The sequence below is a fragment of the Myxine glutinosa genome, chromosome 3, assembly GCF_964187855.1.
Source record: "Myxine glutinosa chromosome 3, kmMyxGlut1.1, whole genome shotgun sequence".
Taxonomy (NCBI): domain Eukaryota; kingdom Metazoa; phylum Chordata; class Myxini; order Myxiniformes; family Myxinidae; genus Myxine; species Myxine glutinosa.
The window spans coordinates 82250335-82275784 of record NC_136263.1 but is presented as its reverse complement, the minus strand read 5'-3'; the positions used below and the strand labels follow the sequence as shown (position 1 = coordinate 82275784).

Here is a 25450-nt window from a genome sequence, read left to right as displayed (position 1 = left end):
CTTTGATGAGCCGGACCTCTATATTTACCAGTGAGATGACAATGGTCTCTAACCTTTAGACCTTTACCAATTTTCTCCTCACAAATATGACAGACATTGTTTTTTATAAATTCCCTTTTTTCTTTACTTGTTAAGGACATTGGTTTATTGGTTTCTCTCATTATCTTGGTTAATCGAACACAGTCTTTTTCTAGTCGTTTCACAAACTCCTCTGGGGTATTTGAGCCTCTATACATCTCTAACTTGTTATATTTATCACCAACGGATGATTTGATATAATAACAAAAACCACAAGGAGTATGTTTTTGATATTTATTTGTGTATGATTCTTTTGGATCTTGAGAAGCAGTATCAATTTTTTCTAAAATACTTTCAAAATCAGCATATATAACAAATGGATGTTTGATCTTTTTATTTTCATCTTTGAATGTGATCTTTGAGCCTTCTTTAGGCATATTGATTACCGTTGATTTATGTTCGCCACAATAATTTGAATGTTTATCTAATCTTTCTTGTGAATTGAAGAAGTTAAGACAACGCAAACAAATATATATTTTATTTGTTCTCTTACAGACTTGTGGTTTTATTAATTTAGCAATATCTTTGATGTATGTATAATGTGAATTTTCGTCTGAATTAAAATATAGAAGATTAATATGAGTTTGTTTACAATTGTCAGAAAGCTTTAAAACCTGAATGTTGTTTGTTTCTGTTAGACCATAAACATTAACTGATAAATTATTCATCTTTTCAAATTTAGGAATATCATTTAAAGTCATCGGAAACTTTAGATCTTTCGTATTTAATGTATTCTCATATTTTTTATAATGAGATACTCTTTCATCATGAAAATGTGGAGGATGTAAGTGTGCTAAAATAGACCAGAGAAAACATTTATTGTCTTTATTTTTGATATTGATAACTGCTTTTCTATTTTTGATAACACTGGGTAAATCAATGTAAGAAGAAGCTTTTAGAGGATCTGATTTAAGAATATGAATGTCTATGTAAATAATTTTTCCTATATTGAATCCACTTCCTACGATTGAATTATCCACATCTTGCTCTTGTTTAATAAGTTCATCATAGACTCCTGATGTTTTAAAATCTTGATATGAAGATATAAAGTGTGGCTCAGTTCTCATGTATGGTGCATCTATAACTCCTTCATCCTTTGTCATTTCTAATTTTACTCCCATATAAAATTTAAGTGGTTTCATTTCCTTTAGTGTTTTTTCAATCAACGTTTGAACAGCAGGTTTAACTATTTCTACAGCATCAACTATAGACTCTGGTTCAGGAGGTTTGAAGTTAAAGACTCTTATTTTAATATGTCCTTTGAATGCTCCATCAGAGTTTTTAGTTGTGATAAAATTTGATAAATGTAGATTTGTTTTAAGATGTATTTTGAAGCCTTTCTTGAGGATATTTTTATTACATGTAGAACAGTGTTTTGTTTCAGGTGGAAGAGGGGAAAGTTTGTTAAAAATGTTGTATGTATGTTTTGCGGTGAGAATATGTTGTTTATAATATTTTACTTCCTTCTCGCAAGTATCACAATAAACCATATTTATAGCGTGAGAAAACGTGGTGTTTTATATATATCACTGTGCTTAAAAGAAAACACTTTTGGGCTTTACAGCTCCGTTTTATATATATCGCTGTGTTTAAACTAAAACACTTTTTCACTCAGAATCATCTAATTCATAACTATCACATGAATACTCAGAATCATACTCAGAGTCATCAATAAAGCTACTCTCATAACTATCATTTGAGCACAAACTATTAGTATCATAACTATCATCTGTGTTCAATGAAATACTATCATCACCATCGTCCAAGTTCAATGAAATAGTAAAATCTTCACTGCTGTATTGACTCATATTTAATTAGCAAGAAAAATATTCCCATCAATATCTATATACTTTCTTTCATTAACAGATTCAATCTCTACAATTTTTATATCAAAAGTTATCTTTAAATAATCTCTAACTATCATAGAACGAAATGACATTTCACCAGAAATATTAACATCATTCATTTTACTTAGATCTACACCCTTTGGATTATTAAAGAAAATACAAATGTCTCCTCTAGAATTATTAATGGTCTTATCATTCTTTTTCAAAGTATCGTGGTCAATCACTTTTTCAAGCTTTGAATAAATTGCCAGGAGTAGAGGAGAAACTTTTGTTAGATTTACTTTAATGGATGTCTTTCCAGGTATAGTTAGAGCTCTTCCTTTAAATGAAATAGAGGGGCTCATGTTATTTTCCATAACTGGTTTTACCCAAAAATTTCCATATTTATCTTTGTTCAATTTAACATCTTTGACATATTTTTCTATATCTTCCACCGAAGTAGAGATTGATTGAAATTTGTCTTTTGTGCTTTGAAACATTGTATTTATTAATGAATAAACTTGCGTTTAGTTTAAGTAAAAATTTACCACATAAATATGATAAGTTCTGAAGGATATTTAGAATTTCCAGACTCTCCATATGATAAATTAGAGAATTGTCCGGCTTGTGATAGAGTGGGGCTTAATGATGAGGATTCATATAAACAATGTTTATTCTGTGATTATATTCTAATTAATGATAATAAGAAATATAAAAAAACATATAACTCTTTTAAATTAGAACCAAAAATGAATTACTTTACAAGATTAATAAGAGAGATGAATGTTAAGCATTATGGTGATAATACACCATTTCTTACAAGGAAAGAGACTCCTTGTATTGAGGAAATGTATAAGGGTTTAATGATATTTATTATTCAAAATAATTTTAATGGAAATGTTAATACAAGATACTACATAAATAAAATAATGAATTATTTTGAAATTAAACCCGAACTCAGGATAAAATATAGAGTTTCTAAAATAGCTCAAAAAAAGTTGGATGACTTGTTTTCCAAATATATAAATGAATGATTTTTTACCCGTTTGGGAAAATAAGATAAAATTTAATAACCATAAAAACATTCCAAATTCATTGAGATGTCTAATAGTTGGTTCAAGCGGATGTGGAAAAACCTGTTTACTTTTAAAGATGCTCCTTGGTTCTAATTTTTTAGATTATGATAATTTAATAATTTTTACAAAGTCAAGTTTTCAACCCGAGTATCAACTACTCTCACAGGGTTTTAATGCGGGTCTTAAAAAGGAAGACATTATCGGTTTATTTAAACTTCAAAACAAACTAAATGATTATAATATTGATGATATAATACAATTATTTTGTGATACACAGAAATCAAAATCGAAACCCATAACTTGTATTCTCAGTGATAATACGGATGATATACCTTCACCTCAAGATTTAGATAAATCAAAAAAGAACCTCGTCATCTTTGATGATTGTGTTAATGAGAGAAACCAAACAGTAATGGATAGCTACTATACAAGAGGGAGACATTCTTCTTGTAATTGTATATATCTTAGTCAATCATATTTTCAACTCCCTCGACGCTCAATAAGAAACAATGCCAATACTTTTATTTTATTTAAGTTAAATTCAATAGATGTAAATAATTTTTGGAGAGATAATTGCTCTACGTTATGTAGTAAAAAAGAATTTGAAAATTATATGAAACACACGATTGGAAAATATAAATATATTGTTGTGAAACAAGATGAGATACTAAATGATATTTTTCAATAAATAAATACAGAAAATGAATACTGAAGAAAGAGAAAGAAAGTTTAAGGAACATCAACAATTAGTTTCAAAAGTTGTTAAACAACAGGAAGAGATAAAGAAGAAACGGAGACAGAAACTAACTGGTGAAGAAGCCTTTGAAAGAAAACAAGAGAAATTCTTTAAACCACTTTTGAAAACTCAACACCCTACAGTTCCCACGGTAGAATTTACTCCGAAAAAACTTCAAATGCTCAAAGATTTTAGTCAGATAACAAAACAAGAACTTGGTGAATTAGAATATGATGACGAGGGATTATTTCGGAAACTTGAGGAGGTAAATCAACCCCCTAATTATGTTGTGGAAGCTCTTCAAAACAATGAATATTCGGCGGGTTCAAAAACCAGAGCAGGTCTCATTCCAACAGAAGAACCAGCAGTGTTTCATCTTGTGGAAGAAAAGGTATTGATATTTAATGATGAATTGATGTTCTTGAGTTCTACTCAACCAAATGTTAAATTAACTCCAAGATTAATGTTTCTTCTAACAAACCCCGGATTCAGCGGTTCAAAATATTTTGAGGAACCACTTGATATGGAAAGAGAGGAAGATAGGGTATATATTGAGTTGCTAAATGCACTTGATTATGGAGTTTCTGTTGCTGGTAAAAGTAAGAAGAATGAGAAGGAGAAACATATTATTGATGCTTTAAGTAAGCTTGGTTCGGGTGTTAGTTTTCTTCCAAATGACCCATCACAATTAGTTAATAGGCTATTATTGTTGTTAGGTAGTAAGAAGGCTGGAAACAACAATTGTTTTAATGAATCCTCAGCCATTTTAGATCAGTTGATGAACATGAAAATAATTAATAAATGTCAATACAAAGATATTTTATTAGATATTAAATAAGATGAGAAGCACAATTCTTAGTTTTAATTTCACAACGAGCGATTACACAGCTTCATTCCCTTACCCACTACAACTTGACCCCCTTACCTCATATGAGGCATCTTTGTTGTCAATGGAAACTTACAATACCCTTTTTAATATCACAGAGAAAAACAACAAGTTTAGTTATAATCCAGGAAGTGGATATAAAACTATAACCGTTTCACCTGGAGCTTACGAGATTTCTCAAATATCTTCAGAAGTCTCTCGCCTTATGAAAGAAAAAGGTGATGAACCAAAAAATATTGTAATAGATATTCAAAAACACACTTCAAAATCAACTATTAAACTTAAAAATAATTATAAAGTTGATTTCACGATTGAAAATTCGTTTAGAGAGCTATTGGGTTTCTCTTCAAAAAAGATTGAAAATAACGGGACGTTTTACAGTGATAATGTTATCCAAATATCCTCCGGTATAAATTCAGTATTAATTCATTGTGATTTGATTGACGGTGCTTATAACGATGGAATAAGAACAAATACAATATTTTCATTCAGTGCATACTCAACCCCGATTGGTTATAAATTTAATATGGAACCAAAAAATCTTGTCTATTTACCTGTGTCAGGAAAAACCATATACAGAGTAAATTTTAGGATAACCGACCAAGATAATCGTATGATATCCTTTAATGATGAAATTATATCCATCAGAATTCACCTACGTGAAGTTTTTCAATAAATAAATAATGGTTATTGTGAGAAAACACGAGTTGGGAAAATATAAAATAATTACAGGGGAGGGCATGTTCCTTTCACCAGACTATACAAGGTATGTGGGTAGAGGATACTATAAACCTAAGAGACAACGAGGTGTAGGCCATCAATTTCGAAATAAAGGAGATGGGATAATTGATACTCTAATGGGTATTGGTTCAACCATCCTTAAACATAAAGACCTAATTGGTTCAACTGCTTCTGCCGTGGGCTCCGTTGCGGGTGCTATAAAGAGTATAAAAGATGCTCAAAAGGAGTCTCATAAATTACAAGCAATCAAAGAAATAAAAAAAGGTAAAACTCAACTATCTTCACAAGAACGACAAAAAATCATTAAAATACTTGGGTCAGGGTTTCAACAATTTTAATGCTATATAAATACAAGTATGGAAGCGATTGATAGTATCTATGATTTGGATGATACGATTATCATTTCAAACTCCACTAAAAAGGAAGACTATTTTAAGGTAAATGCTATAACAGGAACAGACTGGAATTCAAACGGAACAAAAAGTTTTGAAATAAATAATCAACAAACTTACTTGAATCTAGCTGATAGTTTCTTGCTGTGTAAATTTAAATTCACTAAGGCTGCGAATAATACTAATGCTACACTCGTAAATGATTTCTTCTGGAAAATGTTTGACAGTGTCCGCCTGTATATTGGAACACAAGAGGTTGAAGCGGTTGATTATGTCTCTGCTACATCTGAAATGATGAAATTTACACTATATTCGTTTAGTGATAGAATGGGTAAGGGAGCTGTTGAAGGTTTTATTCCTGATATGTCAACGGGTACAAACGCAGACCCTGGTTATAGTCAAAGGAAGTCAATGTATAATGATGACGCAAAAGCTGAGAATAGTTTTACCGTAGCAGTACCTCTGAAAGGTATATTTGGATTTTGTGATTATGATAAAGTTTTGTATGGGCTTAAAATTAGATTTCAACTACAAAGGAATGATAATGTAAATAGATTGCTTTTTGGGGTTGAAAATGCTTTTGGAGAAAATAATAAATTTGTTATTAATGATTTGTGTTGGTATATCAGTGAATATACTCCTAATCTTAAAACGGAAGAGATGTTAAATAGAAGACTTAACTCAAAGAAACCGCTAAATGTATCATACCTTAAAAGAAGATGTCAACACGTTAAACTGGAACACACTACCTACACTTGGAATTTGGGTGTTCTTCAAGGAAAGCCACGATACCTCTGGCTCATTTTTAAAAAACCAGATGGAGAGGACGGTACTAATAAGAATAATGCGCTGAGTGATAATGCTAAGGTGAAACAACTTCGGGTTTCTCTTGATGGCACATTTTATCCGCGAGATAGATTGGAAATTGATTGGGAAAAAAATGATTATGCGGAAGCCTACAAGTCCTACCAAAAGGTGTGTGAAAGTAATGGTAATAATGATCCTATTTTGGATATGGTTGCGTTTCAAAAACTTTATACAATCTACACAATTGACCTGAGTTCTCAAAAGGAAACTATAAAGTCTAATCGAGTGGATACTTCTCTATACATTGAAAGAGGGGAGAGTGAAGAGGTTAATGCATATTGTTTGCTTTTGGAGGAAACAGAATTACAGATTAATACAGATAATGGTGTTATGATTAATATCACATAGGTTTTTTCTCATAAATAAATGGTTGGGGTATATGTTAATCAAATCAATCTTAATAAATTAACATCTTGTATTCAAAATCAAAAGCCTTGTATTATTAATGTTAATACAATTCAAAGAAAAGGAGCTGTAAGAATTGATGTTTTACTCACACACACACAAGTAAAAACACTAAATGATGTTGGATCACTTAAAATTAAAATGACGAAACCTATGTTAAAGAAATATTCAATAGACGAGTCAAGAGGAGGATTTCTCCCGTTTCTAATTCCTTTATTTGCTGGTTTAAGTGCGGCGGGAGCATTGACTGGTGGTATTTCAGCAGCGGTAAAAACTGCTAACGAAAGGAAGGCACAACTAAAAGCTCAAAAAGAATTGGAAAGACATAACAAGGAGTTGGAGAAACAAATTAGTGGAAGTGGTGTAATTGTAGATTTTGCTCAAAAACTTGAAAGTCTACCTGATAAAGCTAGATTGTTGGTTGGAGATATGCTTTCCTCTATCGCTCAAGCGGGTGTTAAACTAACTAAACGGGGTAATGGATTGTATCTTTCTCATAAATAAATGGATAAATGGTTTAAACAATTTGGAAAGAATACAACGTCAAATATAGAACTAGCTAAGTATTGTAAAACACTAAAAATTGATAATGTGGTTATTTGTATGAGAGATGAATTAATACATATAAATAAGAATACAAAGAATATTATTATGAATTTAGACACACAGAATGGTTCTCATTGGGTTTGTATTCATAATAGTCAGGATAAATATTATTTTGATAGTTATGGTATGCCACCACCTGTTGAAGTAATACAATTCTTACAGAATGGTGTTTATCAAACATTTCAAGTTCAAGAAATTAATTCTAAATGTTGTGGTCAATTATGTTTATATGTATTATTTCAACTCAACAATAATGAAAATTTTTATGATATCATTTTTAATCTAATATAAATGACTTATGTTGGAAAAGATGGTTCTATCTTTGGAAAATCCTCTCAGGATATTGATTTATCAAATTATTATACAAAGGCACAGGCTGAACGACAAAAATATAGTGTAAGTAAAAATATTAATATGAAGAATACTTATAAATTAATCAATTATCCAAACCCTACAGATGCGAATGACTTAATTAGATTAAGTGATTTATCACAATATATATTTTTAAAGAAAACAGCACGTTTTGTGAAAGAAGTAAAATTTACAACCACAACACCTGGTTATACTGACCATACACCTTTCCTCATTGAATTTAACTACCTGCTTACAATTGAATTTTATAAAGAAGGACATTTAGTTAATATGCGAATTAATAAATGGGGGTATGATATGCCTGATTTAGGGTATAATTGGTCTTTTTCAATAAACATAGAAGACCTACATGATTTAAATCAGTCTCGTAAAGAAGAATATTATCCACTTGGTGAGGATAAGGATTTATGTGGAAGTACAATTAGTAAACAACAAATACGTGATTTTAAGAAAAGAAAAATATATGATAGTATAGCGATGGTTCGCATGACAAAGAAGGAAGGTAATGAGATAAGGATAGAAAGCCGAGGAATACAAACCGATTTGGTAGTGGGAAGATGGGGTGGTATTACCTGTCATAATATTAATCTCACATATATTTCTGATACATAAATGGCAGGAAGAAGACTACAAGAGAATTATAATTTTTGTATTCAAGGATACCTACAAGAAAAGGGTGCTCGGTATTACATACCTTATGATTTGGAGCATATACATGGGAATTTTGTCATTAAAAACTGGCCTTATACTGATATTGTTAAACCCACAAATAGAGACTTGTTTAAAATATTAAATAAAAATGAACTTCTCAAAGTTATGAAATATAAAACTCTTTTAGAAATCGTCAACAAATCTTATTGGTATCCTATTATGAGAAAAATAATTATAGATACAAGAATATCTCAAAATCCAGATGAGTATATGTATAATATTCTTTGGGGTTCAAACTCAAGGGTAGCAAGGGATGAGGAAGGAGTTGAAGAAGAGAAGGAGGAAAGAGAGAAAAAGGAGAAGGAGGAAAGGGAGAGGGAGGAGAAGGAGGAGAGGGAGAAAAAGGAGGAGAAGGAGGAGAGGGAGAAAAATGAGAAGGAGGAAAGGGAGAAAAGGGAGAAGGAGGAAAGGGAGAAAAGGGAGAAAAAGGAGAAGGAGGAGAGGGAGAAAATGGAGGAGGAGGAGAGGGAGCAAAGAGAGAGGGAGGAAAAATATAAAAAGATGGAAATCACTGAGATTCATAAAAGATTGAGTGTATTAAAGCAAATAAATCAATCTCAACGCACCGAAGAGGAAATTAAAGAATTAACAACTCTTACGAAGATAATGGTTTCAAAAATAAGAACGTCAATGTCTTTAATTTCAGAGATTTAAACGAGAAAGTGGTGAAGAAGAAGAAGAAGAAGAAGGAAAAGATTATGTGATTGATGATGTTGGTGTCATTGACTTTAGTTAGTTTTTATTTGTAAATAAATGGAGGAGAGAGTGAAGGCATTCCTTAGGATTCTTTATGTTTTAAAAATAAAGATTGAAATGTATATGTTGAAAACCAAAAAGGTTTTGATACTCTGTCGGAATTTTTCTGATAAATAAATATGAGTTATTGTCTCAAATGTAAAAAGAAAACTAAATCTAAAAATATCTCTTATGTTAAAGCTAAAAATAATAGAGTTTATCAAAAAGGAATATGTCAAGTATGTGGCTCTAAAAAGTGCCAATTCATCTCTCCTAAAAGAGGAGGAGACATACAAAAGTTTCTGTCAGGAAGTAAATTTACAACAACTGGAATTCCAGGGGAATTACACCTTCCAGGGTATTCTTTCTGTGGTCCAGGAACAAACTTGGATAAAAGATTAGATGAGGCTGACAATCCTAAACCTTGGTCTAAACCTACAAATAGGGTTGACGAAGTGTGTATGAAGCATGATATTGCTTATGGGAAAACCACTACGTTGACTGAAAAACATAAAGCCGACAGCGAAATGTTGTATAATTTGTCTTTGATACAAAATCCAACGTTGAGAGAGAAAGTTGATAGGTTTATTGTGAGAAATTTGATAAATGCTAAATTGAAACTTGGTCTTGGTTATTCCTCAAAAAACTATTAGGCTCTAATGATGCCATCAAGACTGAGGAGCTTTTGGCTGAAGAATTACACAAACCTATAATCACAAAGTTTAAAAGAAGGAAGGTTTATTCTAAATACACTGACCACATATGGTCCGCTGATTTAATTGAATTGAATAATGACAGGGGATACAGGTATGCTTTAACCGTTATTGATTTGAGGAGTAGATTTGCCTGGGTTGTCCCTTTAAAAAATAAAAGGGGTGATACTTTAATGTTAGCCTTTAAGCTAATATTTGATCGGGATAAAAGGAAACCAAAGAAGTTATGGACTGATGAGGGAACAGAGTTCTATAACAAAATATTCATGAAATTTCTTAAGGGGAAGGGTATTAAATTATACAGCACCTTTAATGAAGGAAAGGCAGTTGTTATTGAGCGTTTTAATCGTACTTTAAAAGAGAAATTATATAAAAAATTCACACAACTCGGTTCTCAAAAATGGGTGTATTTAATTCAGGATATTGTAGATAATTACAATAATACAGTTCATTCATCAACACAATCAAAACCATCAGAAACATTTACAAAATTAGAATATGAAAAGGAGATTAATTTGAGAAAGCCCAAGTTCAAAGTTGGTGATATGGTAAGGATATACAAATGGAAAAGCCATTTTGAGAAAGGTTATACACAAAAATGGACTCGTGAATTATTTAAAATCATTGATGTAATGGATACAGTCCCTTGGACCTACAAATTATATGATTTAAATGGAGAGGAAATCTTGGGTTCATTTTACTCGCAAGAATTACAAAAAACAAAGCTAATAATTCATTAAACAACATTTCTATTCACCCCACCCAGATTAGCTAATTTAATTAGTGGTAATAATAAAAAAAAATTAAATAAATAAAAAATCATAAGCCACGCCCACACCGACCCCGCCCACACAGACCCCGCCCACACAGACCCCGCCCACACAGACCCCGCCCACACAGACCCCGCCCACACAGACCCCGCCCACACAGACCACACCCATCATCCCCCACCCTCCGTGCACCCCCCCACCCTTGACCCTTCACCCCCCTCATCCCACCCCCACCTTCCCCACACACACAAGGGGAGGGGAGGGGTGGGATGAGGGGGGTGAAGGGTCTTTGGCAGGGGTGCACCTCCCCGTTCCCTCCTTTATTCTCTTTTTGTAATTAAGAATTAAATAATTGTAAACAAAACAAATATATATAAATATTGAAAACATTAAAATCTTTATATTATTAAAACATTTTTCTTGAGGTATACATTCAACTTCTCCCCAGCATAAGTCATCAATTTCTTCCCAGCACAAGTCAAAGGTTGGTTCAGCAGATGTCTTCAGGTTTTGAATCTCTTTCTATTAAAGACAAGAGGGGAGAGATATTTATTTCATATTTATGTTCCATGTCAAAGCGTCTTGAAAAGCGCTATACAAAATAAATGTATTATTATTATTATTATTAATATAGGGTCGGATGCCCTTCCTGACACCAACCCTGAATCACCTCTTACGATGCGCAGGGATATGGTGTACCTATTATAAACGGTGAACCACACACACGTACACACATGCTTACCTCGAAAAAATCGAGCTTTGTGTTCAAGTGGTCGAGTTGAAAATTTAGGGTACCACATGTTGACGGGAAATAACCACTCTTTGGAAAATCAAAATCGTCCCACTCCAAGCTTTGGTCTTCAAGGCTGCAAACAAAATAAGGAGAAATTACTATGTTGAAGTAAGCTTGACAAAACATCACACACACGCACACACACATACACACACATACACACACATACACATTCACACATACACATACACACACACATTCACAGATACATACACACACACACATACACACACAAACGCACACACAAACACATACACACATTCACAGATACATACACACACACACATACACACACACACACACACACACACACACACATTCATAGATACATACACACAAGAACACACACATACACATACACACACACATTCACAGATACATACACACACACATACACACATTCACAGATACATACACACACACACATACACACACACACACACACACACACACATTCATAGATACATACACACAAGAACACACACATACACATACACACACACATTCACAGATACATACACACACATACACACACGAACACACACAAACACATACACACACGAACACACACACACACACACACACACTAAGGCAGCGTCGTTTAACACAAATGTATTAATATTTAGTATCTTACCTTGCATATGAATCTTCCAAGAATGGTGAAACATACAGGTTGTCCAAGTTCATTTCGTTTTGCAACTCTTGAGATTCTGCAGTATTTTCATTCCAACCAGTTTGAAGTTCTGCCAGGATATTCGCATTGCTGTAAAGATAAAGGAATATTAAGTCATTTGTTGTATAATTAATCCCATACAAAGCTTTAAACACTTTAATTTTAAATGAAACTTACCTTGGTGAGTATTCTTCTTCTTTATCAGAGTAAAGGATGGAGTAGTAAGACATGTCGATCCCCAATGATCAAAATTGAATTGAACACGTTCTTTTATAATGAACAAAATGTATTTTCTTGAAATGACGACATGCAGTCATTTCGGGGAAGCCCTGAGCGTGTGTGAATAACAGGAAATAAGACAATGAAATCTTTCTGGGAAGTTATCCAAGTCATTGAAACAACGTCATTTCTCAAAAGCGAAGAATTAATAAAAAAAGGTTTGATTTGTAGGGTCGTTGTTTGAGTGGGTTATATTCACCAGATGATATTAAGAGTAAAAGGTTAAAAGGTCCATGAGGTCAGAAGGATCACAGGTGTTTAAGTGGTCTAATGAATAAGGATAACATGTCAAAAGGTTAGAAGGTTCGTAAAGAACAGGGTGAGAGAAATATAGGTGTTTAGGGTCAATATGGAAGTGAATGGGTCAAAGATTAATCTGCCAGATGATATGTAGAAGAAGGATGATAGGTCTATAAGAGAAAACAAATATTTGTTTATGCGTGGTCTAATGAACAACATTAAGGATAGGTACTACAGACAAAAGGTTCATAAAGATGAGGGTGGGAGAAATAGAGGTGTTTATGATTTTTGAAAAAGACAAGGGGGTAAATGACATTAGATAGGGATTTCCCATGTTAAACGGAGGTGTCCCAGAAGCAACATTATTACACTACTCCTGCCTAACAGACTTACGCCCACAGTTAACCGAATTGCGGAATGGTCTTCAAACTATACATTGATGGTGGGGAGCATTATTTACACTTGACGCTACGTTTATTTACAAGACTAACCCAGGACCTGTAATTGTTCTTTCTGGGGGGAGACAGTCTGCTCTGCATCGACGCACCATGAAAGCACCCATAACGCACCAATACACCCCCAAGCACCAATCGGTGCAGTCACCATTGTTCAATGAATAAAAATAAACCAACAACCCCTAACCCTGCAGGTGGTCTCTTGCTCTTCGGCTCCCTCTGCTGGCTATTATTATTTTCTTCCAGTTGTTGTCATTTTCTTTGCTTTTCTTACTGGCGGCCTAATTTGAACTGAAAAATGCACCCAATGTGTCCTTTTTATTTATTTATGGCCCACCAGGCCGACCGTGTGGTTCACCTGTGGGGCATCGGTGCCCTGTGGCCAAGGTCCGCCAGCAAGATTTCGGGCCCTCATGGCCGGTTCCAGCAGAGGGGCCATGCCCCAACCCATGGGGTCCATAAGTGGTGCTCGGCCACAGACATGTGGTCCATCATGTGGTGCATCGATGCAGACAGCTGGTTCTGGGAGTTCCGGGCGCACAATGGCCGACTCACGCACGCTCCCCTCGGCGCCCAATGGCGCACAGGTCATGTGGGAGAAAAAAGGGGAAAGACAAATGAGCGAGGGGTAAGGTCACAAGGGTACACATCAATAAGGCAATGCAAGGCGAAATGCGTACGGAGGGCGAAGTGAGAAAGCTCGTCCCTACCGTACGTCACCCCCCTGTCACCTACATTACCCTTGCCCTTACCCCATATGTACAAAATCTACACATTACAAATTCGTCACTACTGTCACGTCTTTCCCATATTTCCGCTGTACCAAATTCGTCTCCACAATCCCTCTACTTCAAAATTTGCCATCACCCAATTCATCATCAATCCTCATAAGGAGGAAGAGATGGAACCTCAAGCACAATGTCACACCCACGTCATGATGCGTCTCACAATCCAAAACATTTGCACCAAAAAATAATCAAAACAACCTGGCATGGTGTGGAGTACCTGTCACCTCAGGTGAGTGGATGCAGATGGTGCAAGGAGATTCTTCATCCTAACTATCCTCTAAATGACTTTAACACTCTTTACTCTACCCGGGGTCTCTCCCTGCCAATCCATTGGCCAACTTACACTATGGGTTCTAAAAACCAAATTCCCATTGACCAAACTGTGGTGCTTCTCAATTTGGGGTCTCACTCCCCCGATTCATCTCCCGGTGCCCTTGCACAATTTCTGGGCTGTGACGTGTAGCTCTCCCAGCAGGTCTACCCACCTGCACACCTCCACCACTGTAGTCGCCACCCGAGCTTACCTAGCTCCTCACCCTAACCTATCTAATTGGGGAAGGCCCCTCCTGGCTATGGCACCCCTTGGTGCCCTCTGGCACTGGGCTACCCGGGTCCGTCCTCCGGATCCTCGGGCCCCATCCACAACTACCGGCTCCCAGAGCCCACCTGCGGCCTCACCTGGCCGACATCCTCACAGTGGTGGAGTGCCCAAACCAACTACACACACTAACAGGCTACACGCCCAGCCATTTCCACAACACTAATGCACCCATCCAAATACCATTCTCTCACCCGCACCACAGATGCCAATATCCAACCACAATTTACCTGTACCCTCTACCTAACCGTTACACTACCCACCCCGGGTATTCGTGATGGGGGTCCACTCTTCCCCCATTCACACCTTCGCACCATCCACTCCACTCCACAATTTCCACCATACTCACTCCACGACCATCCATTCCAATACTCCATATACTCCACAGTCCACACTCCATGTATTTCACACAACCATTCTCCATACACCTGTTCCTCATACCTGTTGTTGCACACCTGTGCAATCATACCTGGTGCCACCTGCACCCTTCTTCTCCCTGGACCATTTGGTCAACACAATACCCATCACCTTTACTCACTCATACACTGCTCCACACACCTGTTCAGTTGCACACCTGTGCAATCACACCTGTTCAATCACACCTGTTCAATCCTCACTCACTGCTCAATACACTTGAATACACCTCCAACACTCACACGGCATCATCTAAACTACCTGTTGCCCTGCTAACTTAGTGCTCCCCGTCTTCCCTTTAAACTAAGCACGTACCACGTCATTATAATCCACACTAATCTACCTGCGTCCCCACTACAGGTATCAGTCACTAACTAACCTTAACGTTACCTAATGTCATCTTCGCTAGATCCCTACACACGATATATCCTAACCCACCCGGGCTAGTTTTTACTGCCATACACCCCATAAACTAGTGCTCCTTTGCCCCCCTCTGTGAGGGATGGTGGATTGGCCATCCCATCACATGGGGCATCTCTTACTATAAATTTTGCTCACCAAATTTCAGCTAATCAAAAATTTGCTAATCACTCTACCCATCATCTGCCAATCATTACTGCCAATCCTTTGCCAATCATTAAATTTTGTTTTTCTAATTTCGGGTCCAGACCACTATCCTCATCATTACAGTCTACTTGCTAATGCCTCTCGGTGCGCCCATTCACTTCCACAACCCGGCTTCGTAAAGCCGAGCAATGAATGCGGGTTGTTTGGTGCCGGCGGCTGGATGCGTCCGACACTCGGTGAAGGGAAGGAGGTTTACCCGGGCCGAGATCCCACGCACCACCTCGGCACGGAGCCATCCAATGGCCCGATCTCGACCTCCCGGAACGTCTCAACAAAAAGGGGTTGCCATGACGACCCTTCCTATCGGGCTGCCCGCTCCGCCTAGTGGAGCACGGACGCGGCCGTTCCAAACGCGGCCCAGCGTGGATCACGTACGGCGGTCCTTTCGAACCCGCCGTGGTTCGGATCCCCGCTGGTCCTCGCGGCACGCGAAGCTGCCCGACGCGCACCGAGGGCCCGATTCGGCTATAAGTCGCTCTAACCGCTAACCCGGTTACCGTCGATGCCTCACCTGCATGCTTACACCCAGCAGCCCGTTCCTTGCTCATACATCCAGCTGTTCCCATGCTCCTCGTCGTACCTTCTCTAACACACCCAGGTACACTCATTCCGCTCACAGACTTGGTCACACACCTGACCACCGAACACCTTGGCACACATTCGTCATTCCCACACCTCACCAACACACCTCTTCGCACCCCCTTCTCGGTCCCCTCCTCTGTGACAATCACAGGTGTGCCCTCACTCGCACACCCAACCACGTGCCTCACTACTCATTCCAGCGTGCATTCCCATACACGCTCTACCATTCCAGGTGTGCTTCCTTCCATTCCAGGTGTGCTTCCTTCCATTCCAGGTGTACATTCTCTCTCACCTGTCACAACCAACTCACGCTCCGTGTCACTCTTACTACTCTCACCTCCACTCTCGGTCGCGCACTCACCCTTTCTCTCGACAGCGCACTCTTTCCTCATGCACCTGTCCGTTACACATCTTTCTCGCGCACACTCTTGCGCACACTCTCCCGTTACATCCTCTGTAACACTCACCACAGGTGTACACTCTCTTGTTACATCCTCTGTAACACTCACCACACCACGCTTCCATGTGCCCCCTCGCACACGCGCTACGACCGACTCACTCTTGACAGCACACTCACTCCTCGGCGCGCACTTTTTCCTCACACACCCCAGAGTCGGACATTTTCGCACACCTCCTTCACACACCGTACCTGTCGCACACTTCACCAACGGCCTCTCACGAACACCCGGATCCGAATCAACCCCCAAGCCGACTGAAGCTTTCCTCACATCATATACATTGCCGAATATTTCGCCACTCACCTTGGCACCTCGTCTCCGCACCTCCTTCGCCACCTGCAAACTCTTTATTTGGTTAGTGAGCACACCATTATGAGTTGAGCACCGACCTTGTACATATTCCATCACCTCCTCCTGTATTTCTCTCTTAGTTTCTGTCCGTCCCTTCTTAATTTCACTCACCTCTTCTTCCACTTCCTCTAATTTTTGCTTCACCTCTTTTATTTCCTGGTGCGTTTCCTCAAGTTCATCCTCTAAGGCTACCTTGACCGTTTCTATGTGCGTCCTCACCTCTCGGTCCTTCGTCTCCATTACTTATGTCACCTCTTCCAACCTCGTTGTCAGTCCCTCACGTACCATCTGACATTGCCTCTGTGTCGCTATTAAGTCATTTTTAATTTCTTTTTGTGTCGCCTTTAACCCTCCTAGTACCGCAGTGTTCCTTTGAACCTGCTCCACTATCTCCGTCTGTCCCTTCCGTCAGCTGTTCCACCTCCTCCATCAGGTCCTCTATGCCCCCTTGTAACTTTGCCGTCCCATTTCTCACCTCTTTCTCTATACGCTTTTCGCCTCGCTTTACCTCCTCGCGTACCCCCGAGACATTCCTCACCTACACCTCGTCGTATCTCCTCTTTCATCTCCTCCCTCTCTTTTGTAGATGCCGCCCTCATCTGTCCCAATTCATCCCTCTGAGCATCCAATTTGGTTTCTACCCCGATTTTCACCTCCTCTATCTGCTCTCCCATTTGTTTAATTTCTCGGGCGGATTGCTCCCCTATTGCCCGCAATTTGTCTTCCATCCTATTTTCTAGCCCCATTAACCCATTTTTCACCCCCTCTATCTGATTCTCCTGGGCAGCCATTCTATTTTCCACCCCCGTTAACCCATTCTTTACCTCTTTTATCCCGTTGTCTAACCCCTCAAATTTGTTGTCTAATCCCTTAAAATTATTGTCTAACCCCTCCCCGGTACCTCGCTTCGTCCCTCATTACCCCCAATTGCTCACTCTGAGCCCTCGCTTCGCCCCTCATTACCCCCAATTGCTCACTCTGAGCCCTCGCTTCGCCCCTCATTACCCCCAATTGCTCATTCTGAGCCTTCGCTTCGCCCCTCATTACCCCCAATTGCTCATTCTGAGCCTCCATCCGGTTCCCCATTTGTCCCATTTTGGCTTCTAGCCTCTCCATAAGGGCCCCCATTTGTATCATAAAAAGGTTAGAATCCACCGGTGGCGCTGCTACGGTCGCGGGCGCGGTTGCCGTAGCCATGTGCGAGGCGCCATTTTGCGCGCCCGTAACCTCGTGCGCGAGAGCGCCATTTTGTGCGCCTTATACCCCCTCAACCACATAGCTTATGTTCTCCTCCTCCATATACATTTCACTGAGGTCCTGGGTCGATTCCACCCCGTCTATCTCTCCCACCGGCATCCCGTCGCCTTGACCAGCCATGGCGCGATTTCAAAATTCGGGTTTTCCTTTAAAAACAAAACAATTTCTAGCAGCTTGTAATTTTGAGCACGTTAAGCGCGCTTCGGGTCCGTATCTCACTCCTCGACACCAATTTGTTACTGTAATAACACAATTGGTGTCCAAAATTTGGGCTACCCCAGGTTCGAATCCCAACTCCTGACTACCAATTTGTTACGGTCCGCGGATTAGATGTTATTTTTACCGAGCGGTGGTGTAACCGCGGCCGAACAGTTATTCCCCGACTAAAACCCGATTCACCCTGAACGTTGGCCGTATCGCGCCACCGCTATTCAATCGTGAAAAGACTAAGACGACACGGATGTGAAGAAAAGGAAGACGAAGGCAAAGAAAGGTTTGAAATACAATTACTATTTATTACTATTTACAGGCTCAAAGTAACCAAGGAGAAGGAAAGATAATAAAATAATATACAGAAGCTTTTTAGAGACACAGGGAAAATACTAGCTTATCTAACAGGCTTACTTACTACCCAGGACAGAACAAACGAAGACACAGACTCACGCGGGGAATTGCAGAGTGGATTGGCTGGAAGGAGGTGTGTGGCTGGAGGGGGAGGACGGCACGGAGCTGGCTGGAGCTTGATCCCGCATGGGACGTCGGGCTGGACCTCGACGGCCGCTGATGCCACCGGGCCTGTCGTGTGCGCGGGATCACGGGTCGGAGCTGCTTGGTGGAGCCGACGCGCTGGTGGGGGGGTCTGGCGTGACGGGTTCTCTCCTCTCTACGCGCTCTTGCTCTGACGACCCAGCTCTTTCCTTTTTACTCGTCTCCTTGTCTCAGTAAAAGCGCATCTGCTTGTCTCCTCCCTTGGACTCCTCTCCTTTCTCTGTAAAAGCTCATCTCCGACGACCCAGCTCTTTGCTTTGCACCACGCAGCTCAGCTCAGCCTTTCAGCTCATCTCTTGGACTCAGTAAAAGCGCATCTCCTTGGGGAACGCCCCGCCGCGGGTTATATAGGCCCCGCCCCTCAACCTTTGCGAACCTCCCCCAAACGTTCTCTCTCCGCCCTCTCAAGCCAAACCCCTTGTTCATGGTTGGTCGAGTGGGGCTGGCTCACCCCTCCCCTCTATGACGAAGTGGAGACACGCCTTTCTTCCCCAACCCTGCCTCGTGGCCAATGGTGGTTGAAGAAAACCGCCCAAAATGCAGTTGGCCATTGAAATGAAATGAAAGGGGATCTACTCTTATTTCACTTGGTACAATGGAGTATTTAAGTTAATGGGAGACACAGCCTTACCCTAAGACACATAATAAGATATAAGCTATTGAACAGAGGCATTCTATGATTGGCTGACGTGTATGCTTATGGACTAATTACCGAGACGCCCTTTTTACCTTTATACAACTCTGAAGGCAAGAGAAGCCATATCCAACCAATGGTACACAGCAGTTTACCACAATCCAATACACACAATCAAAAAAATGCCATCCTCATATCCGCAACACTATATATATATATATATATATATATATATATATATATATATATACATATATATATATATATATATATATATATATATATACACACATATACATATACATATATATACACACACACACACATACACATACACACATACATACATACATACATGTATTGTTGTGGTTTTGTGTTTTTACAAATAAAGGTTAATTTTTCCCTCATAGTTAGTCACACTACAACAGTACAACATGTAGCCTCGTTTAAGCTCATTTATTTCTTAGTAAGTGTAAGCGTAGACCTTTCCTATGTTTAGTTTGCTTTGAGTAGAATAATGAGAGTTAGGTCTCCTTCCAATGCTTATGCCGCCTCGATGCTTTGGTTTTTGGCGCAAACTACCACGAGGCCAGCCTGACAAGTCGATGCAGGCCGAAGGAAGGCCGGACAGGAGAAGTGGGAGTGACCGGTAAGCACGAGCCGCCAATCAGGACTCGAGGGGAGTGGCTTGCCACTGCGTCAAAAGGCGTGGTTTGGAACATTCGAGACGGGCCAGGGCCTGGCAATATAACCCTGTGCCCGAAGCCCCCACCTCAGTTATGCGGAGAGTGCGCGGTGTTGAACAAGTTAAGAGTTCTGAGAGTGCGCGGTGTTGAACCAAGTTATGAGCCGGGGTCCTCTGTTGAATTGAGCTTGAGTCAGATCCTGAAATGAGTTGTGAGAGTGAAAGCACGCCGTGGTATTAATCGCGCTGTGAAGGACCGCCGTGTCGGGCTATAGAGACGCGCGCATATTTTCCTGCCTGCCTTTGTTCGAGATACGCGCTGCGAGAATCCCTCCCGCCTGCATGCCTGCCTTCGTCAGGGGACGTGCTGTGGCCGGCAGAGGGTCACGCCGGGTGAGCTGTTCCTGAACGACAAAGCCGGCGCGTTCAGCGCATGAACATTCCTTCCTTCATCCCCCTGTGAGTGTGAATGGGCCCATTGTCTGGGAAATAAGTACGACTGTATAAGACTGCCCTGTGTCTCTCTTTTCAACCGAACCATTGTGCATAATAGTGTAAATAAATCGTGTTATTTCTTTGATTTGACCGTTTCGTCCCTTCCATCATTGACTGAGCGTGGTACGAATTATATCGCTCTAATCGGGTTCCAATACAAAGGTAATAGCACGGACCACGTGGTGCGCCAGCCGCTCGGGTGCACTCAAATTACGCGTGGTTTGTGCGAGACTTGATCCCCGCTTCCACGGCAGCGTGGGTACTTAGGTACGTGCGAACATTGTCCCGAAACCCTGTCCCGCGTCCGACCGGAAGTCTCGCGGTTGCGACGACCCAAGGAGAACAAGGGGCTTAATCTGCCCTTGGTAAGGGAACAGGGGTCGCGCAAAACCGTAACAATTGTTACGGATTAATGATTGTGGTTATGAGTATTGCTGTTGGTTCGAAGTATTCTAGATATTATGCTTATGGTGACTTAAGGGAACGGGTTGTTGTGAGTAAAAGATTTAAAAGCGCTCCTGGTACAATGTGGAAAAAATCCGGATCGAGACCGGAAGAGGCGGAGAAGCGGGGAAGATCGTGAGGAGACGTGTTCTGATTGCAGCTCCAGACCGAGCAGTCGAACGGGCAGGACAAGGGAACTTTGCCTCTTTGAAAAGAAGTCCGCATGAGAGGAGATCGCCGAATTGCTGCGGCGCCTGCATAGTCGGGTATCCTCGTGGAGGTTGCCGAGTATCCTCACCTCCCAACCCAGGTGCAAGAGAAAGCCGACCGCCATTTTCGCCACGCGCATCACCGGCAGTGACCGGGTTTTTGCGGCGCGTCGACCAGGCGTTACTCTCCGGCGGGCGGCCGGGGACGGCTGTACAAGTCAGTGGCTGTGGGAGGATTATTGAGGAGACTCGCGGATTGAACCGCAACCGGGTACGTACCCGAAATTGTCTTTGGGGAGGTTTCCCATTCTACCGCCATCGTGCTGGAGATTGGACCACGTGGCCTGCGGGTTGGTTCGATCGACTCCGCTTCCCCAGATTGGAATCGGAAATTGATTCCACGATCGCTGGAGCGAATTGACGTCGCCTTGGAAGCATACAGAGACATTGGGGCAAGGGCCGTGAGTTTTGGGGTTAAGGGGCTTGGTAAGGTGGCGCTACCTGTAGATAGGAATTATATTGTGAAGTGCTGTATTAAGTGGGTCGTGATTCCTGTGTGGGATTTATAATATACTAGGGCATTGCCCGTACTATATCTATATCTAAAATTATATCCCCCCCCTCTATTTACATGAAATGGTTTGGTCCAAAGCGAACGGCTTGCGAGTACGGTGACAATCCCCCCCCTCTATTTACATGCAATGGTTTGGTCCAAAGCGAACGGCTTCCGGAGTTTGGTAAAGAAATCGCCATCGCGTGCACAAACGCGCAGGAAAGCGAATGAATCGCAAATTCGGTTTTATTAGTTTTAAAACATAGTTTAACGCCAACATAGTTTGCAAACGTGAAATAAATGAATACGCTCTCAAATGTGCCATCCGAGGCAGAGTGTGTCCTCCACGTTCGGCACACGCGATCGTTCGCTGCTCTCTGATTGGTTGAATCGTTTTTTGGACATAGCTCGGTAAGTAATTGTCCGATTAATATGAAACCTTGAAAAGGCACATCCTCGGGTCCCCAGCAATATACCTGGCAAGTTAAAAGTATATCGGACCCGTGGTTGTCGAGAAACAGCGGTCACAGACAAACAGACGTACAGACGTACAGACGTACAAACGTACAAACGTACAGACAGAGATTACTGGAATTATAGATAGATTGTGGTTTGTTCGTAACCCTTGGTGTGGACTCGTTATTGATTGGCTTGTTTTCAACCAAGGACAACACATCTTTCTGCCGGGGCTCCCCTCGAGGTTGACCCCGTAACACAATATATACATATATATATATATATATATATATATATATATATATATATATATATATATATATATATATATATTGTGGATATGAGAATGGTTTTTTGTTGTTGTTGTTGTTATTGTGTAAATTGTTGTTAGAATATCGCCCTCCTTACTCCAGTGTTGTATAAAGGTCAAAGGGCATTCCCGTAGTTAGTTCCATAAAGCATACATGAAGGACACCATAATACCCCTGTTCAGTAGTTTATTTCCTTATTCTGTGTATTAGGTTAAGGCTTTGTCTTCCATTAAGATGACACTCCATTGCACCAAGTGAAATAACATAGAATCCCTTTCATGCCCCATTCCCACTCCCAAAACTTATATTGCCAACTACAATAGCCGCCATTAAGCATGTGCTCAGCTCGGGGAAGAAGGGCGTGCCCGCCCATCGTCATCAAGGGTGGAGTCAGAGGGCCTGTGCCCACCAATCAGGGCCGAAGCGAGCTCACCGAGGGGCGTGTCCTGAAGGCCGGCGGCTTGATTGCCTGAGGCGCTATAAAAGCGCGCGAGCAAGAGAGAAAGAAGTGGTTGGACCAAGTAAGAGAGAAGGGTGTGGTTGGACGAAGCGAGAGTTGTTGGACTAATTGAGAGTGGTTGGACCAAGCGAGAGACGTGCAAAGGGAGGTTGGACCAAGCGAGAGACGTGCAAAGTGAGGTTGGACCAAGCGAGAGACGTGCAAAGTGTGGTTGGACCAAACGGGAGACGTGAAAAGAGACGTGGTTGGACTGAGTACGAGAAGAGTTGAGTTGAGTACGAGAAGAGTTGAGTTGAGTACGAGAAGAGTTGAGTAAGGGATCCCTAAAAGAGCAGCTCCAGCCACCGCAAGTTCAGTCACAGCAGCTTCAGCCACAGCAGCAGCAGCCACAGCAGCTTCAGCCACAGCAGCTTGGGGGCCTTGACGGCAGTTTTTGAGCAGGGCCGCGAAGGAACGGTGGCTGCTAAACGCTTCGATCGGAAGAGGAACGGCGGCTGTTAAACGCGCCGATCGAGAAAGGGCGGCGGCTGCTAATCCCCGACCCGACCGTGCTGTGGGTCCAGCTGAACCTTCCTCCCCCTCCAGCCATCCACCTCCTGCCATTCCTATCATCATTCCCTGCGTGAGTCTGTCTTTGTTTGTTCTGTCCTGGGTTTAATTAAGACTGTAGGTAAGCTAATAATTGCAGTGTCTCTGATTCTTCTGTATATTATTTTATTATCTTTCCTTCTCCTTGGTTACTTTGAACGTGTAAATAATAAATCCTGTTACTCTTCTGTACGTCTTCTTCTTCATCCTCTTTACATTCGGTCGCTTTAGAGGTTTCCAAATTGAATACCTGTGGCGTGATTTCGGCCAACGTCCAGGAATCGAGATAGTCGGGGTAACTGTTCGGCCGCGGTGCCATCCGCTCGGCAAAACAACATCTTATCCGCGGTCCGTAACAATATATATATATATATATATATATATATATATATATATATATATATATATATATATATATATATATATATATATATATATATATATATATATATATATATATATATATATATATATATATCTGTGCAGCGTCTGTCCTGTGTTCTCACTGAACCACTTTCTCAAACTTTTGTGAAATCGTACCAAACTTCTGGTATGCACATATCTCTCCCGTCGGTATGTCCTACGGGTATTTCCTTTGAAATTTTTTCCAATTTTTTTTTTTTGGGGGGGGAATTTTTTTTTTTCCCAACTTCAATTGTTTATAAAATGTGATATCACGTATATTACAAATACATTTGTGCAAAATAATTGTTTGAATTATGATTGGTTTAAACCATGACAAAACGGCAACTCAGGTACAGTCATTTATCTATATATCTACACATCTGGGCAGTGTCTGTGTTGTCACTTAACGACTCCCTCAAACTTTTGTTTCCGTGGTTGTGAAGTGTTTTTAATAACGTTGTGGTGGTTTTGAATCACGTGGTGGTGAGCTATTTTGAATTATGTGGTGGTGAGGTGTTTTTAAATGACATGGTGGTGAGGTGTTTTCAAATCACATGGTGGTGAGGTGTTTTTAAATCATATGGTGGTGAGGTGTTTTTAAATCACATGGTGGTGAGGTGTTTTGATTTACGTGGTGGTGAGGTATTTATAATTACGTGGTGGTGAGGTGTTTTGAATTACTTGGTGGTGAGGTGTTTTTAAATGACGTGGTGGTGAGGTGTTTTTAATTTTGTGGTGGTGAGGTGTTTTTATTACGTGTTTTATGGCTGTGAGGTGTTTTTAATTTTGTGGTGATAAGGTGTTTTTATTACGTGTTTTATGGCTGTGAGGTGTTTTTATTACATGTTTTATGGCTGTGAGGTGTTTTTAATTTTGTGGTGGTGTGTTTCTATTACGTGTTTTATGGCTGTGAGGTGTTTTTATTACGTGTTTTATGGCTGTGAGGTGTTTTTAATTTCGTGGTGGTGAGGTATTTTTATTACGTGTTTTATCGCTGAGGTGTTTTTAATTTT

The 25450-nt window shown here is 40.2% G+C and overlaps 1 protein-coding gene and 1 long non-coding RNA gene across 2 annotated transcripts in view; one reads left to right on the top strand and one right to left on the bottom strand.

The window, feature by feature from the left end:
- Positions 1-25450, top strand: part of LOC137423420 (poly(A)-specific ribonuclease PARN-like) — a gene marked incomplete in the record, with an annotated part of 200382 nt that overhangs the window by 162258 nt on the left and 12674 nt on the right.
- On the bottom strand, positions 11194-13247 carry LOC144891334 (uncharacterized). The gene is made up of 3 exons (XR_013622859.1): positions 12342-13247; positions 11657-11780; positions 11194-11436 (listed from the first exon to the last, which is right to left on the bottom strand). It is a non-coding gene; the product is annotated as an uncharacterized LOC144891334 (long non-coding RNA).